The sequence below is a fragment of the Jaculus jaculus genome, chromosome 1 (assembly GCF_020740685.1).
Source record: "Jaculus jaculus isolate mJacJac1 chromosome 1, mJacJac1.mat.Y.cur, whole genome shotgun sequence".
NCBI classification, from domain to species: domain Eukaryota; kingdom Metazoa; phylum Chordata; class Mammalia; order Rodentia; family Dipodidae; genus Jaculus; species Jaculus jaculus.
The window spans coordinates 135,392,076-135,396,853 of NC_059102.1; positions in this window are offsets into that span (position 1 = coordinate 135,392,076).

The window sequence follows — 4,778 nt, forward strand, 5'->3', positions numbered from 1 at the left end:
AAAATAGACATCTTACTAATCATAAAGGTTATAATTCAGACACATAATTTTAAAATAATGAAATATAATATGTCTAGGACCTGTATATTATAGCAAACTAATATTCATCATGGATAAGTATGTAGCATAATCATAAAATCACAGTACTAAGATAAGAGCTATTTTATTTCCATCTCCCTCTTGGAACCTAGTAGAACAGCCTCAAGCAACAGAAATATGCTCAGTAAGCATTGTTCAGTAAACACATGGAACATCTACATGTTATTTCTTTCATTCAGAAATGCACAGAGGCCCCATATTGCAAAGACATTTAGCCAAGGTCACCCAATGAGTCAATAATAGATAAGATCAGATAACACACATTTAATTCCCATTCCCAATGCTCAGTGCAAAGCCTCCATAGAAATGGAACCTCTCTTCTCCAGATGCATCTTGTTCAGTTTTTTTTTTTTTTTAATATTCTTCCAATGGATGGGTACAATGATCTAGTGTGACAAATCCTCTTTGCCTCTGCCCTTCTGCAGAGGGAATTTGCCATCTTCTATGATCATCAGTCTGGCAACATCAATCTAGAAGTTCGTTAATGACACTGACCTGAATCTGTCATGCTGGAAAGAGCACTTCATGGCAGCTGGGATTTGCTGCCATATAGCAGCCTTATTATACATGGAACTTCCTAATGAGTTGATTAAAAAATAAACTTTTTGAATCCTTGAATATGCACTTTTAGACATCTAATAGGAAGTAATTGTACAGAAACATAAAAGGTGATGTAAAGCACCAGGAGTTCTGTAGATGTTCATGCTTGGTTTATTTATTTCTCAGAGTTACTACAACATAAATTGGCTGCATTAGTTTCCTCTTCTGTTGGGACAAAATACCTGACCAGAGAAGCAACTTATAGAAGAAAATGGTTATTATTATTTTTTTTTTTGAGGTTACCATGACAGGGAAGGCATAGAAAAAGAAGCTTGAGGCAACTGGTCACATTCAGTCCACAGTGAGGAAGCAGAGAGCTATGAGTGCTGCTGCTCAGCCAGCTCTCTCCTTGTTACACTTTCCAGGGCCTCAGCCCATGGGACAGCACTGCCCAGGGTATGGTCTGTCTTCCCGCCTTTATTAACCTAATATAGATAAACCCTCCCTCATAATCATGCCCATAGGATTCTTTCCCAGATGATTTTAGGTCTTATTAAGTTGACAGTAAATAGACACTACCCTATCTCTCTTGACCGTACCTTTATATAAAACTTCAGTTGATGAAGGACAAAGTCATAGGAGAACAGGACAAACAGTTGGTCTTCCTACAATAGATTCTCTTCTACTTGTCTCCCATGAAGGATGCTCATTTTATAATGTGTGTGCCTGACACCAAGTCACAGGGTCTATCTCTAATTATTTAAAGCACTGTGAAAGAAAGATGGGCATCACCTTTCTTGCTTTACAGAAGAAGAAGCATCATCTCACAAGGTGCCTATGCCTGAGGGTTTTAGAAGGGCAGGATCCATGAAATTCGGTCTAGAGCCTAGGCTCATGCATTGGAAACCATTCATTCATTTCCTAAGGCAACACACCTACTTAAGCACCTGCTAGGTGCTCAGCTTTGAACTTAGTTGGCTTGCATCCTCAAAGCGAGGACAAAAATACAGATAATTTTTCTCAGCCTTGAAACTTTCACAATGTAATTTAATCTAGTATACATGCTTATTTGAAATACAGACCTCATTCTTATCAGTACTTCTCCATTTTATTAAGAAACTTCACCTTACAAATGAGTTTAATATTTTATAATTGATCATTGTGCAGACCAGATTAACTTGAAGACCTGGGTTGCTAAAGTCATTTCCAAAAAATTCCTGCCTTTAGGACTGGCCTTGGGTCAGCTCCTAGAAAATAATCTCTGAACACTTGGAATAGTCTGCCTCACAAGACTATTTCATGTGCCTGGAGCCTTTGTCCATGCTGCACCAATCTGACCAAATCGTTGATGCTGTCAAGTATTACTTATGATGAATATTTGCTTTTGCTCTGAGGATGCAGTCAGGTGGCTGAGGCCAATCACATGGCTACTGTATGTCACGTAACTGACTCCCAGCAAAGACCCCATGCACCATGACTCAAGTGAGCATCACTGGGTGGGAATACTTCCCAGGAGTTGTCACAGCCTTTGAGAGCATTAAGAGTGTTATGCAATCTTGCAAGGAGAAGATGCTTAGGAGAACATAGCCAGTTTCCATTGGACTTTTGCCTGTATACCATATCCCTTTGCACATTTTAATTTGCACTTTTGCTGTAACTATCTTTATCAGTGAATATAGCACATTTTGAGCTCTGGGAGCCCTTGTAGTGATTCATCCAACTTCAGGGTGTTGATGGACTCCCCTGACAGAAAAATTTGTTTCTTCACTCTCTCCTCACTTCAGAGAGGCCATGTCCTGGCACATCCATTGTGTGAACAAGGAATTCTGGACTCCTGAAGTGAAGTGACTGCTTTTGTGATGTTTCAAGGACCTTGTGTCACTTATATTCAAAACAAGAGGTAACCTAAACATTGATTGCCATACTGTCTGAGGAAAGGTTCAAGAATTGGTAGAGCTATGCCTCAAAATGGACTCTCCATTAAACCACCCTGAAACATGGATATAACCACCAAATTATAGGCAGCCCTAGAAGGTCCCAGGTCTCTTGCTGAAGACTAGGCTTCCACCCCAAACAACTGCATCTCAAGAAGGCCAGTGCATCACTTCATGCAGCTGTCAGGGAGGAAAAGTGACTTGTATCCTCAAATACAACCACGAGAATACTGTCTTCACTTTCATGTGAGGACAAAGTGAGGAGGTGGAGAAATTCGTGAGACCGACATCTAATTAGTGGGTTTCCTTCTTTACTGCATCAATGAGCCGGGAGAAAGAAAATTGATCATATTTTGGAAAAAATCTAAAAAAGCAATTCTATTAGCACTAGAATTTCAAGTGTTCCTGGACCCAGGCATGCTCTCTAACACCACTCTACATTGACCCCATGGCAAACACTGCATTTGATTGTTGCCTTTCAGATCTCAGAGTCTCAGTCATAGAAAATACTGCATATGCTAAAAATGCAGAAAATAGGGTCAAAATAACCTTCTTATTTTAAACTTAATTAATAGTGCATGTTTCATGAAATATATACCCTTCCCTGAAGACACATGGGCTATTTCTCAAAACCAATGTCTGATACTAAAGATAAGTGTAAACATTTAATGATTAAAATTTATCTCATGGCATATCATATGAGAGTGTAGCAAAATACTCAGTCTGCATTTGCAGCCACTTCCTATTCCTATCTCAGCCCTGTCCTCTTTGATCAGCCTCTCAAATAGAAAGCTATTCTCATACATAGGAGTATCTCAGTTCCATCCACCTACCCATTGGTTCATTTAACAAACACTCACAGTATATCCAATGTAGAGCAATATCCTAAAGATGGAACAGATAAGTCCGGGCTTCAAACTGTTTATCTTCAGTCACAGGAAGTAGGCAAACCTAAACAACAAGAAAGTGCACATCCCATGAGAGGTAGGCACCAGTTATAGCATAGGTGGACTGGTTCATTTGGGGATCAACAATCTCTTATTTGTATTCCAAAGCATCTACTCTTGCTTTTTCACTCATATCTGCTCTGTTCTTTCCCTAATCTTTTCTTACCCTATTCCTCAGTTAATTCCTCCATCTACTTCTGATATGGTAAATGTCCACCACACTCAGGTTCCTTACCACCAAGATAGTTTGGGTCCAACACTGCTATGCCACCTTTTTTAGTTCACTCTGCACTAAATCTAAGACCATTGAGTTTGGTGCTGAATCTGTGGTGCAACCTTCCTTAGTACAATCATCCCTAGTGTTCTGATGCAAAGCTATTGCTGATAGAGCTCCAATCATACCTCCAGAGGCAAAGAAACCATGAGGTACTTTCTAATGCCAACTTATGTACCAGAATTGCTTATCTGAGCTGAGACACAATCTTCCCACCTGGTTTCAGGGCAAAATTTAAAGTCCTAATGTTATCTCACTGATTTCTTAAGGTATTCTCTGAACTGTCACTCTGCTGATCCACATGTTAATTGTTATTGTTCTTCATCCTGAGGTGGTTTTATCAAGAAGAACAAATGCTTTAAGAAGCTAAATTAAACACAGACTGATCTCATTAACTCTGACTCCACTAATTTAGGTTTGAATACAACATAATTTTGAGTTATCTAGAAGTAAAAATAAAATTCTAAATGAATTAATGGTGGAAATAAGACATCAGGGAAAGGAGAATCTTCTAACTGCTTTGAAGAACATGTTCCTAAGCATGTTTAGACATTCTTGAAGGGGCCTGACTTATTTTTTTAATGTTTGTTCAGTAAAGCCAAAGTCTTGCTTTTCAAAGAATAATTTTCCTTGTGAGAAACATTTTGTTTGTTATTCTTTACAATTGGAGGAAATGAAGGTTTACATTAAAAAATATATTCAACAAGCCCATCCACATCCATATTACTAAATATATTAGAGACATATTTTATCTACATCTAAATATATGTGTATATGCACTAAAATACAATGGAAACATCTTGAAGTGGCATATTTATAGCTGGAAGGATTAAAGGTGAGTTTTGCATTTCAGTTCATATTTGTAAGTATTTTCTGTAATGAACTCTTATTTATATCACCAACATAAAATGTTTTTAAAAGGAATCACTAGCAGTTTTAAATATTTAGCAGATCTTTATCCCTAAAATGCTATGAATGTTATAT